Source organism: Dama dama, chromosome 5, assembly GCF_033118175.1.
Source record: "Dama dama isolate Ldn47 chromosome 5, ASM3311817v1, whole genome shotgun sequence".
In the NCBI taxonomy this organism is placed as follows: domain Eukaryota; kingdom Metazoa; phylum Chordata; class Mammalia; order Artiodactyla; family Cervidae; genus Dama; species Dama dama.
The window spans coordinates 54352720-54367629 of NC_083685.1; the positions used below are offsets into that span (position 1 = coordinate 54352720).

The 14910-nt window shown below is 41.4% G+C and overlaps 1 protein-coding gene across 5 annotated transcripts in view; it reads left to right on the forward strand.

Moving 5' to 3' along the window:
• The window catches only part of IL15 (interleukin 15), a 97992-nt gene that overhangs the window by 500 nt on the left and 82582 nt on the right, over nucleotides 1-14910 (forward strand). Inside the window, exon 1 of one of the 5 annotated variants that reach the window (XM_061142400.1) lies at nucleotides 21-157. The exons of 3 other annotated variants lie outside the window; for them this stretch is intronic. The gene's annotated coding sequence lies outside the window, so the exon portion shown is untranslated. Of the gene's footprint in view, nucleotides 1-20; nucleotides 158-14910 lie in introns of those variants that run through there. One more of the 5 variants, XM_061142403.1, reaches the window with a different exon arrangement.

The following is a 14910-nucleotide window of genomic DNA, read 5'->3' on the forward strand; positions in this document are numbered from 1 at the left end:
GGCTGCCTTGCGCTCCACCTACTCCGCGCCGGGAGGCGGAGAGCGAGGGAAGCGCGCTCGGCTGCCCGCGCCGAGCTGCGGGGTTCGGAGAAAGGGAAGTCCCGCCGCCCAGAGCGCTGAGTTCTGCACCTCATCCAGCTCAGAAAGTTCAAGTAAGGTACTGCAGTCCCCCGCTTCTTCCCTACCGCTCCAAACTCCCCACCGACCGGTGCCAACTCGTGTGTGAGCTTGCACGTCTGACTCTGTCAGTCAAATTGCCCTCCTCTTTTTTGATCAGGACACTTATCTGCCTTGGAAGAGGAATTTACAGAATGGTTACCTTTTGACAGTCAGGCCTGGCTTTATATTATTTTCAGAAAATCAGTGCTAGAAACTTCAAAGAAACGCAGGAGACTCGTACTGCCTTGAACTCCTTACTCAAAGGGGCTCTAAGTGAAAATCCAGTTAATTTTTCCAAGTGTTGTTGAGATGTTGCAAGCATATACAATGTATTTGAATTTAGCTTATAATGTATTGAATTTAACTTGATTGTCTATGCATTTAAAAGTTTGTTAACATCAAAGTATACGTAAAGCAAGGTTAATTTTTAAATGATGCTTATAATAGGTTTTTAAATAGGGTGAGTCAGAAGTTTCAAAACTGGAAGTACAGTGGTTGTCACTAGCGATTTCCATTATGTTTTTAAAAACTACTGTCTGATGTTATGACACTGGTGATGGCATCTCCTTGTAACTGATAGGCATTCTCATTTTGTCAATGTGTTTAAAGCGGCTTAGTTGACTTGATTGAATAAACAGATGAGATCTAGGTGGTTACAGCATCCTACTCTGCAGAGGTGGATGTTCTATGAAATGCATCAAGGTATATATACACTAAACTCCTGTCATTTTATTGGAAAGCAGTGCAGTGGGCATGATAGATAAGAGGGAGCAGATATAAAGAGAAGAACATAAAGATATAGAAAGGAAAGGACTGATGACAAAGCAATAGCCATTTTAGAGTTAAGTGATGAAACGATTAAAATTTTACTTAACAAAGTTAGGAAGTCTAGAAGATTGTGAAGCTTTGTTCTGGTAGGCAGAAAAGGCACATCCTTGTATTTCTTCCTCAGTTTTCTCCTCTCAGAGTTTTGATAATACTCAGAATGGCCTTCCCAGCAGGATTGTCGGCTCTAGGACAGGGTGACAGAGGGGTTAGGTTGGGTGTTGGCATGGACTTCTGGTAGGCAGAATGTTCACTGTTTTCTGCTGATTTGGAATGGCAACTCCAGAACCTGATTTGAAGCTATAGTTTCTGGAATTAGGAATTTTCCTACAGCTTACTGGTGGGTTTAAGAAAAACAATTTGATGCTTTTTCTTTTAATCCATGAAATTAATATGTAAATGTGAACAGCTGTATCTCAGGACATAATGTTTGTCAGTGAAATACTTGTTTATAAATTTCTTTAGAGGATGGGGGAAAGCAGTGGTCTAGAGTTTGATAATTGACGAATTTAAATCCTAGAAGGGTCTCCATCTCAGGTTTGCTATCAAACCTGGACTTCAGGAAGGCTGTGGATAAAGGGACTTTTTCTGAGGAAAATAGCCATAACTCTAATGATCTTTTTAAATGGATCTCGAACACAAAATAGTTTCAAAAACATTTTGAAACTTACAAAACTGCCCTTTCTTCCTGTCTCCCATTGAGTATACTAAGTTTTATTCATTATGTAACAGTTCCTTTGCAGGTTAGTTAGTGATAATGCAGAGAGGACTGTTTCAGGTCCACAACTTGAACTATGGGAAATAATATGACTCATAGCTAACACTTGCTGACTTCTTATTATGTCCCAGATGTTGTTCTAAATACGTGTGTATTTTTAAAAAAGTATCATCGTAAGCTTTTGTGGTGGTAGGGACTGTATTTTATAACTGGAGAAATTGAACCGTAGAGTAATTAAATAACTTTCCCAAAGTCACAGAGTGAGAAAGCGGTAGAGATTTAAGAACACCAGTATTTATGAAGGCTATTATTTCCATAGAAATATTTCTCACAATTTGACAGTGACAGTCAGCCATGATTTCATTGCAATGTAGAGTGAGGTAATGATGGAACACTGGTTTTATAGTAACACTTATATGGTACTTTCATACTGACATTATTAATTATATATTTAAAGATTACCTTTAGGAGCAAATAGTAGTCACATCACATGGATGTCTATATGAGTTTGGTCCTTGAAGAAAATCTTTATAGTTCCTGAATGAAAACACTTGTCCATTTCACCTCGTTTTTGCTGATAGAGCTTGACAAATAGTAGGCAAATGTGGATTGATGTATGTCTGTATCTAGCTATCTACCTATATATCCATTCATCCAAGTAGAAGGCTGGAATTGAGGGAGTCTTCAGAAGACACTCTCATAACACAGGGGAGGTGGGTATAGTCAACTGTATGAGAAGTCTCCTTTTCAGAAGATATTTATGGTCTGAGGGTTGGCAAGAAGCCAGCTTCTTTCTTTAGCTCAATATTAGCTCTTATTTTTATTGATCCAGTGATTACAGATTATTTGTTGAGTTGAGCATTGTTTATGTGCTGGCTGGTATCCTATTTTATGGATTGGGTAGAAATATCCCATAGGAAAGTTGAGAGAACATTTGTGAGTTTTGCTAGTAGTATTTACTCCTCGTTAACGGTGAATTTTACTAAAATAGCTACAGTCAACTTCGTATATGTTATTACTAACTTGCTGTATGTCAGGGAATGTTACCCCTTTTTAAGTTATTCAGCGCTAGAATCAGAAATAGGAAATAAAATGCTCTTTGACCTCAGCTCAATCCTATGGTAGTATTTGTACATATTCTATATCTGGAGGCAGAGTATGTATACAGTTTTATCCCACTGAAAATCTAATGGTGCATGGCAGGTCATCTTTGGACGTGCAGAGGACTGTATATGGACTACGTGAAAATGAATAAGAAAAAGTCAGAATGCCTATTAGGTGGCCATGTTATAAGTCATGTCTTTTCCCAGTGCTGAAGGAGAGTGACAGAAAGTGTTTGGTTAAGTAAAGGATCTGAAACTGAAACTGATCCCAGAAGAGGAAAATATGATGACTGTAAGGTTGGGGGTGGGGATTCTAATGATCTTTGTGACACACGAGCCCAGCGACATAGTCAGTAAAACCTACACCACTGAAGTCCCCTTACTGACTCTTTTGCTCATATGCCTTCTGACGCAACTTTGGCAGAGGAAATACATTGGCCCTTGAATGACAGAAGTTTAAACTGTGAGATCTACTTATATGAGACTTTTTTTGGACAGTAAATCCCACAGTGCTACAGTATCCGTGGCTGGTTGACTCTGTGATGCAGAACCATGGACACCGAGGAACTGCGGTCCCCAGGGCTTGCTGTAAGTTACAGCAGATTTTCCATAGAGTGGAGTGTTGGCGCCCCAACCCTGTGTTATTCAAGCGTCACCTGTATCCTTTGCACACTTTTTTTTTTTTTGTTTGCACACTTTTAGCACTGACTGCTAACATTTTCAAATTATTTTCTAATTGAACGTTTTAGTTGGATATTTAGCCATATATTTTTCCAATTTGTTTGCTCTCCTTACCCCTCGGCGGGCTTCCCAGATCGCACAGTGGTAAAGAATTCACCTGCCAATGCAGGAGACACAGATTCCATCCTTGGGTCGGGAAGATCCCCTGGAGTAGGAAATGGCAACCCATTCCAGTACTTTTCCCTGGAAAATTCCATGGACAGAGGAGCCTCACACACTGTTCATGGAGCTGCACAGAGTCAGATGCAGCTAAGCACACACAAATACACCTCAGCACCAAAATGAAGCATGTACTTTGAGATTTCATTTTTAAATAAATATTAATATTTATATTGTGAAAATTATTATTTATGTTATTTTAAACCTAGTTATTAGTACACAACTAACCAAAATAACCCATTCACTTTTGAGAAGTAATTATTGCTGCTGCTGTTGCCGCTAAGTCACTTCAGTCGTGTCCGACCCCCTGCGACCCCATAGACGGCAGCCCCCCAGGCTCCCCCGTCCCTGGGATTCTCCAGGCAAGAACACTGGAGTGGGTTGCCATGTCCTTCTCCAATGCATGAAAGTGAAAAGGGAAAGTGAAGTCGCTTAGTCGTGTCCGACTCTTAGCGACCCCATGGACTGCAGCCCACCAGGCTCCTCTGTCCATGGAATTTTCCAGGCAAGAGTACTGGAGTGGGTTGCCATTGGCTTCTCTCTCTAGTTATTAGCATAGAACTAAACTGTATTAGAAATATATATCAGAGTAGGTGTGGACAGTGTGGATATCACTGCTTTGACTGAAGAAAGTGTCTCTAATAGCAATTTTCCCCCTTTCCCCTATGTTTGATACCCTGGACAGGCAAGGCACAAAGTAGGATATTGAGTGGGGGCGAGGTCCACCTTTCTTTTGTAAAATGGGACAAGCATCATTATGAAAGAGGAAGCGGGAAAAGAGAACTTGCTAGAAATCTGCTTGCTTCAGGCTCATTTCAGGCATATCATTCATAAAAAGGGGCTCCTATGGAAGTAGTGGATCTGGAAATTCATTTCTTTAGAACTCTCTGTGGTCATGCAGACCTTGGGAAGTCATGGAGGTTCCCTGACGCGCTCTGATCTAGTTCAGCCTTATCCCCAACAGCCCTCCCATGGTTCTGGACTGCCAGGACTCACTGCACTTCAAAGCAAGTGTGTGTGTGTGTGTGTGTGTGTGGTGTTCACACACACGCATGATTGCACCTTGTGGGGCAGGCAGTAAAAGAGGGAATCTGGCTGTGATAGAGTCTTCCCAATGATAAGATTGAAGAGTAGGTTCTAGTCAGGCTTAGACAGCCTTTGCAGCTTCATTTCCAGTCACCTCTTCTGTGCTCCAGACACACCTGCCATACATGTTCCTCATCATTCCTTGTCAGCCTTCAAGTGTTCTGCTCACAAAGCCCACCCTCTCTCACTTTGGCTGCTCCTTTCTACTGCCCAGGAAAAATTATTCTCTCCCTTCTATGAATTTATTTGGTGCTGTCTACATGCCTCTATGGACTTCCCAGATGGCACTGGTGTAAAGAACCTGCCTGCCAATGCAGGAGACATAAGAGATGCAGGTTCACTCCCTGGGTCGGGAAGATCCCGTAAAGGAGGGCATGGCAACCTACTCCAGTGTTCTTGCCTGGAGAATCCCATGGAGAGAGGAGCCTGGCAGGCTACAGGCCATAGGGTTGCAAAGAGTTGAACATAACTGAAGTGACTTAGCATGCATAAGATCATTCTCTAGTAATAGATTTTCTCTCTGTGAATTTATCTTATTATGTGTCTGTCTCTACACTTACATTCTGAGTAAAGACAGGACAGTGTGTCCCATGTCCCCAGCCAGGGGTTGGACACATAGTTGACTTGTATTGACCTCAGTGATCATTGAACAGTTTAACAGCTAAGCAGAGGCATGCAAAACAGGTAGGAAGCTTAAGCAACACAGCGAAACACATTGCTGGAACATTATAATATAGGCAATATTTTAGGAAAATTAGTGTAGGGTAGGATTTATTGAAGAAAAGAAAGAATTGCAGCTAAGGAAACCAGCCAGAAATCCATTCAGGGATATAGTTTTGTTCCTATCATCTACTCAAGGACCTGAATGTGTCATTTTGCCTGCTAAGTCGCTTCAGTCATGTCCAACTCTTTGGGATCCTTTAGACTGTAGCTCACCAGGTTCCTCTGTCCATGGGATTCTCCAGACAAGAATACTGGAGTGAGTTGCCATGTCCTCCTCCACGGGATCTTCCCAACTCAGGTCTCCCGCATCTCCTGCATTGGCAGACAGGTTCATTATTACTAGTACCACCTGGAAAACTGGGCTGATGCTAGTCATTCTTCTTTTTTTAAAATTCATCATCAGTTTTTCTTCTGTTTCTAATGAGTCTTTTCTTCACCATGCAGCATCGCTATCATTTTTCCCATTAAAACGGGAAACCAGAAAGACTCTCTTGAGCTCATGTTTCTCTCCAGCTACCACCTGGTTTTTCTGTCCCATTTTATAGGACAACCTTGATAGAACACCTCTGGTCTGTATCCAGCGTGTCTTTCTCATCCTCTCTTGACCCAGCCAGACGATCATCCCCACCACCCCGTGAAAAATGCACTTGTCAAAGGTACCAGGAACCCATGAAAAATCCAGTAACTAGTGCTTGGTTCTCTTCCTAGGTGCCACATTAGCAGAACCAGAAAGTTCTTTGTATGGCTTCCAGGGAATTCCCCCTCCTCATTGTCCTTTTTCCTCACCAGCACCAAATTTAGTCTCCTTTGCCACCTTGCTTTCTTAACCTCTGAATATAGGCATCTGAGGGCTCAGTTCACAGCCTTCTCTCTATCTATGCTCACTCCCTTGGTGATCTTAGTCTCTTGGCTTTCATCACCTTCCTAAATGATGATTTATCAGTGTATCTGTTAGTCATGAGCCCTCTCTGAAATCCAGAGTTATGCATAAAAGTCGCTTCACACCCCCGACCGGATATCTAGTGCTCACTGGATTCTTGTGAAGTGAAAGTCTCCCATTTGGGACCCCGTGGACTGTAGCCTGCCAAGCTCCTCTGTCCATGGGATTTCCCAGGCGAGAATACTGCAGTAGGTTGCCATGCCCTTCTCCAGGGGATCTTCCCGACCCAGGGATCAAACCCGAATCTCCTGCATTGCAGGCAGGTGTTCTTTGCTCTTTGAGCCACCAGATGGTAAAGACCTGGATTCCTGACTTTACCCCAAAATTGCGACGCCCATGACAAGTCTATTCTTGTAATTGCACAGATCACCAATCAACCTATTAACTGTGGAGTGTTCCTTTCTTCCCCTTTTCTCACACCCCGCCATTTAATATGCTGAATCACTTAGCTGTGCCTTCAGAATAGATCCTGCATCTGACCTGCTTACCACCTTCACTGCTGCCTCCCGGGTCCAGGTCACTATTATCCTGGCTCGTGATATAGTGGCAAGAGTGGGTCTCTCTTTTGCAACTCTTGTCCCTCCCCTTCCCCCACGAAAGTTTCAGTTACCTGTTTTTACTTACGCTTTACTTACCTACAAACAAATGAAAACCACTCCAGTATGCTGTGGCTTAAAAAAACAGTAACATGTTATTTGCCATGATTCCGCAATTTGGGCTACATGCAGCTCCTCTCAGGCTACTGGGAGTGACACACCCAGGAAGATTTCTTCATCTTCCTGCCACACACCCAGGTGGATCTAGCGCCTGGTGTCTATGGTAGCACTGGACTGGCTATGGAATTAAAGGCACCTCCTTTGATTCTTCCTTTTTCATAAGAAACAGTTCTTATTAGCGGTTGAGCATGCCATTTCTTTAGAGAGTTAGGGATCTAGAGACTTTCTGTGTCCTTCTTTTTGTTTAGCTGGTGGTGCTTTTTTTGGGGGGGTACAATTATATTATAAACCTTGGAGGCTTCCATTTTATCTATTAAGAATCGGTCCATTGGAAAAGACATACCCAGAAAACTCTTGAGACAGGCTGCAGTTGACCTTGACTGTGAGTCAGAATGCTGTAGGAAAAACCTTCAAGGTCTTTAGAAACTGCTTTTTCTTATGGACAGGGTCTATGAGGTGCCACCTTAAATCTCTTCTAGGTCTTAATGAGACATCTTCCAGCCACATGCTTGATTTAATCTTTAACCTCAGAGGACACTGTACTAATAGACCCTGGATTTGACCTTTGCTCTAAGACTGCTTCTTTGAGAATCTTGTGTTGCCTCAAGAGGCAAGAAAGATAGTAATTTTTGTTTTCCAACCTAATAAGTCCTAGTTTGAATGATTTCCTCTAAATACAACTTGAACATTTTAGTTCCTCTTTCTCTTCCTGTAAGTAATCCTCAGTCACAGAGTAAAGCCAGTTATCACATTCAGAAACTTTCTTAGTCAGGTCCACAAGTTTTTATTAGATACATTTTCTTTTGTCCATATTATTGTAGGCAGTTATGCAACATGGGTTACCTTCTCTGCAGTCTCTAATAATGATTTCATCACACCCTTTCTAAGCTCACTAACAGTGAGTATCCTTGCTACATACTCCTCAGGTGTCTCCTCCTCACCTGACCTCATGTCAATTTCAGTCAATTATTAATTACTCTGTATTTAACTACCCCGAAATTTAGTAGTGTAAGATAAGAATTATTGTATATTTTTGATGTTCCAAGTGTAGAAATTTGGACAGGACCCCACAGCAGTGGCTTATCTCTATGTCAGAATGTGTGTGATCTCAGTTGTTACGACTCCAAAGGTCCAGGATTGTCTGAGATTGTACAAGAAATTGGGTCATATGTGGGGCCTCAGTTCTGCCTGTTGCCTGGGTTCCTTTGTTCTTCTCCACTTGACTTTTCCTATGTGACTAGATTGGACTCATTCACAACATGGTGGTCTTGGGGTTGTCAGACTCCTCACGCAGTATCCAGCTTCTATAAAAGAGGAAGTGGAAACTGCCAAGGCTTAGGAAGCCTAGGTCTGAAATTCCCAGACTGTCCCATTTGTCTCATTTTATCAGGAAAAGCAAGTCCAGAGGCCATCTCGATTCAAGAAGAGAGGACATAGACTCAGCCTCTTGCTGGGCTGTATGCTACGCTTGTTCATAGAAGGAAGGTGTTGATTAGTGGCCACCATCTTGGAGATCACCTGTCACACGTTGTGATCCTGTTAAAGCCTTGATCTGGTCATGCCACTCCTCTATTCAGAACTCTCCACTGCCATCTCATTTTAGTTCAGTAAAAGCCAAATTCCTTTATGGTAGTCAGCAAGGTGGTTTGTTCCTCTGTTACCTCATCTTCTCCTCCTCTTTTAGCTCAGGGCTTTGGTAACTCTGACAACCTTTCTTTTTAAAAATTATTTATTCATTTTCAATGGAAGGATAATTGCTTTACAATATTGTATTGGTTTCTGCCATCTATCAACACAAATCAGCCGTAAGTATACATGTGTCCCCTCCCTCTTGAACCTCATCCCCATCTCTGACCCCATCCCACCCCTCTAGTTTGTCACAGAGCACCAGTTTGAGCTTCCTGGGTCATACAGCAAATACGGTAATGTGTATGTTTCCATGCTCTCTCCACTCGCCCCACCCTCTTCTTCCCCTTCTGTGTCCACAAGTCCGTTCTCTATGTCTGTGTCTCTGTTGCTGCCCTGCAGATAGGTTCATCAGTCCCATCTTTCTAGATTCCATATATATGCATTCATATATGGCATTTGTTTCTATTCATCATGTGTACTACTCTGTTCTTGCCTCTGGGTCTTTGAACTTGCTATTCTTCTGCCTAGAATGCTTCCTCTCAGTTGTGGCCCACTCCCTTCCCTCGTGCGGAGCTTGGCTCGAATACCCCCGTTGCTGGGAGGCTTTCCCTGACTGTGTGCTTCCTGTTGCATTTCCACCCGCACTCTCAGCTCAAACATTTCTCCAGACACGAATAACTACCTGACATACCACCAGGTTTCTGCTACCTTATCCAAAACACTTAGGATCAGATGTCTTTGGAATTCAGATTTTTTTCAGCTTTTGGAAAGGTAATTGTGATAGACTGAGTTGTGTCTCTCCCTCTCTGCACCAAATCCTTGTATAGCAATTCAGCTTCCAGTGAGACAGTGCTTTCAGCAGTAATTCAGGGTAAGTGAGGTCAAAAGGGCAGGGCCCTAATGGACTAGCACTGCTGTCTTTATACGATGAGGAAGAGACCCTAGGAGTTCACATGTACAGAGGAAAGGCTGTGTGCAGACCTAGTGAGAAGGCGGCTGCCTGCAAGCCAGGAAGAAAAACTTCACCAGAAACCAACCCTTCCAGCACCTTGATCTTGTACTTCCAGTCTGCAGAACTATGAGAAAATAAATTTCTGTTGTGTGACCCACCCAATCTATGGTATTCTGTAGTGGCAACCCTAGAAGAACAGACTAATGTAGTGACATAATGCCTTTGCTATATATCACGCGACAACTATGGTTTATAGTAAGCTTATTCAGGAAGCTACTCAAAAGTGAAACAGATACAGATTCTAAACAGTTTTATGCCAGTTCATGTTTTGTTAACCAATAAATTAAGCAAAACCTTCAGTTCTTAGAGTCTTTTCAATTTCAGATTTTCAGATGAGGGATGATGGACTTTTACATGTTTTATTCAGTCATGTTTGTTAATTCCCACCTTTCCCCATTTGCACATGAGTTACAGGAGAGCATTTTTGTTATTTTGTTCATTGGCATATCCCCATCATCTGTTGCTAAGTCACTTCAGTCGTGTCCGACTCTACGACCCCACTGATGTCAGCCCACCAGGCTCCCCCATCCTTGGGATTCTCCAGGCAAGAACACTGGAGTGGGTTGCCATTTCCTTCTCCAGTGCATGGAAGTGAAAAGTGAAAGTGAAGTCACTCAGTTGTGTCTGACTCTTAGTGACCCCATGGACTGCAGCCTACCAGGCTCCTCCGTCCATGGGATTTTCCAGGCAAGAGTCCTGGAGTGGGGTGCCATTGCCTTCTCCGCCATCATCTGTTAGTGCCTGGCAAATGTTAGTGCCTCATAAATATTTGCTGAATGAATGCTAAAGAATACAATATGTTCAAAGTAATGGAGAATAAAACAAGAGCTATGTCAAGGAAGATCTAATTTACTCATATGTTTTATTTGTTCATTGAATTTCTTTGTAATAATTTTGAGTGCCTACTATGGGCCAGGCACTCTTTGAAGCCTTTGACTGGCTTTGATTCAGTCAGAGTTTCTAAGTGCAGGAAGGTTCCTGACGCCTTTCAGATTTTAATCTTGGGAGTCAGGAAAAGTAAACACTGCAGGAACTGATATGGGTTTTGGCTAAAATGTGAGGGGGAGTCAGGGAGATGGATGAGTTTCATTTTGGAAAGCTCAAGATTGAGAAAAAAGTGGAACAGAAAGCCGAAAATGTCTGGTGAGTCATTAGACGTACTGCACTAAAGATTGGGTGGACTATTAGTCCAAGAGATGTTGGTTTATGAGTTCATTGTCAGGAGTTACTGACTGAAGCCTGTTGTGGGAATATTTCTGCAGGAGGCAAATGTATGTAGAGAAGACCAGAGGCCCACTACTGAGCTGGCCACTCCAGAAAAGGAAATGGTCAGAAAGGATCTTCAAGAAAGCGTTGGCCAATTTCCAGGTCTTCAAAAGAGAATGTTAGGATTTTCACATCTTCTAACCCTTGCTTGCGTGTCATATCCACACTGTCTGCTTCTGTTGTGATGGATTCCATATCCCCCATAGGCCTACTCTTACACAAAAATCTTTTCTTTTTTAACTGAAGCATAATTGACATGTAAATTCTATGAGTTTCAGGTGTATGACATAATGACTTGACTTTTGTTTATATGGCAAAATGATCACCACCATAAGTTTAGTTAATGTGTGTCATCATAGAGAGTTATCATTTTCTTTCTTATCATGAGAACTTTTAAGATTTATTCTCTTATCAACTTTCAGTTATACACTATAGTATTGTTACCCAGGGACTTCCACAGTGGCTCAGTGGTAAAGAATCTGCCTGCAGTGCAGGAGACACAGGAGACGTGAGTTCAATCCCTGGGTAAGGAAGATCTCTTGGAGATGGGGATGGCAAACCCACTCCAGTATTCCTGCCTGGAGAATGCCATGAACAGAGGAGCCTGGCAGGCTATAGTCTCATAGAGTTGCAAAGAGTTGGACACAACTGAGACAGACGAGTATGGCCCAGCTGTCTCCTAGTCACCGTTCTGTACCTTACATCCCCATGACTTACTCATGTTCTAACCACAAATTTATACATTTTGACCCCCTGCACACATTTTGCCTCTACCTCTGGCAACCACCCATGTGTTCTATGAGTTACTTCCTCTATGCAGTTCTCCGGGCAAAACCTCAAGTTTACCTCCTCTCTGTGTGTACATTCTAAGTCGCTTCAGTCATGTCCAACTCTGTGTGACCCTATGAACTGCAGCCCACCAGGCTCCTCTGTCTGTGAAATTCTCCAGGCAAGAATGGGTTGCTTCAGGGGATCCTTCTGACCCAGGGGTTAAGCCTGCATCGTTTATGTCTCCTGCATTGGCTTACCTCCTCTCTAGCCAACTGGAAACACTGATCACATCCTGTTTTGTGCTCTCTCCACTGATGGATGCTTCTGTAAGTATCTGCAGTATTTTCTATATTGATTCATGTTCTTATTACCCCTCTCCTCAGATAAATGATACTGGTGGTGCAAAGGATGACAAGAATCATGATGGAGTTGGAAGGGCTAAAGTTTGGAAAACACTGTGTCTTTATGTGCCAGGCACTTGCGTGGTACATGATAAAACTCTAATCATGTTACTTTTGTTGTCAGTAATCTTTCACATGTTGCTGAGAGGTCAGGTAATACTACTAGGTTCTGAGAAAAGGAGTTTGACTGGAAATAAATCATGAGTGATCACATAGCTGTTAGAATGTCCCAGCACATTCTTGTATTGTCAGAATCAGGAAGGGAGATAGAATTTTCTGAGAGTCTTAATTTGGGCCAAACTACAGATAGAATCTTTACATTCATTTTTAAATAATACAGATGAACTTCTTAGATTAGTATGCAGGTTTTTAGAACTGACTGAAAAAATAGGATTGTTTAATATTTCTTTTTCCAGTTTTATTATCTGAGAGGATAATTTTATCAATTGCAAAGTAAATGCTTCAGTAAATGAAAGGAAGTAGAAGCAAGCCACATCCTATTTTCTAAATTCCTTCAAATAGAAATACTTTTGTTTTCCTAATTCAATAGTATTTGCTAAGTATTTTGGGAAAAAAGATTCAATAATACAAAAAAAAAATGAGAAAGCTTTTGTAAAAATAGTGGTAGCATTAATAGTTAATTTATTTGATGCCTCTTTCCCTGGGAGGCCAAGAGAACAAATGTGAAGTCATAGCAATACTATTTGTCACTTTAAAATTTGCAATAATTCTAAATTTGGGATTTAAAAAAAAATCTATATTTCATATTTTTAACTCTACCTCTAGAAATAAAGATCCTCGTGTTCCTTGTTTTGTGAAGGACCTCTAAAACTTCAGACATGTGGTTTTATGTTGGCATGTTAGATTTAATATTGATATAGTTCTCTTCTATACTTTGACCTCTCTTAATTCCAGACACATGCCTCGGCCTCTGTAGTTCATAAAGCATTGGCTTGTAGGGATGGTTTTGAATCAGGTAGGATAACAACAGACCAGAAACTCTTCCAGACAATAGCAGGTATTTATGATTTATTGAATACTGTCTCTGTACTTGGCTGTCTACCAAGTGCTGTGAGAGATAAACACATGAACCAAACATGATGGCTTTTAGGAACTTATTATCTAGTGGAGCAATGGATATTTGTATATGAAGAGCCAAGTTACCCAGGACACACTGTCCGTTCTCTGAACAATCCATATTTTCTTTCATTGCTAAATGCACAGACATGCACATCCCTCATTGAGAATACTTCATCCAACATCTCTTCCTCACCTCTTTGTCCTGCCTCACTTACCTGGTCCAGGTGTCTCATTTTGATATTGTTTTCTCTGGGAATACTTCCAAGACTCCAAGATTGGGTTAGGTATCTCCCATTCTTAATTTCATGTAATAAATATTTCAGAACAGTTGGCCATCTCTATCTGTTGGGTGACATAACCTCAGGATCAACCAACTGCAGATCAAAAATACTCAAAAAAAAAAAAAAAAAAATCTAAAAGGTTCCATAAAGCAACTTGAATTTGTGGCTCACTGGCAACTATTTACATAGCATTCATATTTAGTTAGGTATTATAAGTAATTTATGGATGGTTCAAAGGAGAAGGAAATGGCAACCCACTCTGGTGTCCTTGCCTGGAGAATCCCATGGAAAGAGGAGCCTGGTGGGCTGCAGTCCATGGGGTTGCAAAGAGTCAGGCACGCCTGAGCGACTAACACACTTCAAAGTATACAAGAAGATGTGTATAGGTTATAGGCCAATATTCCATCATTTTATATAAGATTAGTATCCATGGGGTTCCCTGGACTAGTCCCTGGTATATACAGAAACAGGGCTATGGTTAGCATTTATTGTCAGCCACGTGGGAAGCACTTCCACTTGTGTAACCCTCCCAAGCTCCTTAAGGTGTTTACATCCTCACCACTTTTCCAGTGATGCAACTGAAGCTGCATGAGTTTAGATGACTTGGCCAGGCTCCACCGTGAGATGGAATAAGAGTTTTAACCCGGATCTCTCTCTAGAGCATGAACTCTTCACCTAGTGGGTGTTGCTCAGTGTAAAAACTAATATGAGATATAAAGATTAAATGGGAGGAGATAAAATTATCATTGTTTATATATGAAAGTTCTGAATATTAACAAACTACTAAAAGTAGTGGGCAAGTTCAGCAAGATTGTCAGGCAAAAGAATAATGGAAAATCAATAATATTTTTCAACACTAAATAAAATGTTAACTAACATAAGAAACAATAAAGTACTCAACACACCAGGAAGACACTTCTATCAAAATCAAACAGAATTTACTTGATGTTTATATGGATGGCCCAGTATTGGAAAATCAATCAATATGATATTAAGGGATATAGAGAAAGTTCTTATCAAACTCTTATTTTTTCTTTTTCTTTTTAATTAATTTTTATTGGAGTATAGTTGCTTTACAATGTTCTGTTTATTTCTGCTGTGCAGCAAAGTGACTCAGCTACACATATATATATATACACCTTCTTTATGGATTTCTTTCCCATTTATGTTACCACAGAGCACTGACTAGGGTTCCCTTAGCTATACAGTCTCTTATCCTTCTCCATCAGAGGGCGATGTACTGAAAACCACAATCACAGGAAACTAACCAATCTGATCACATGGACCACAGCCTTGTCTA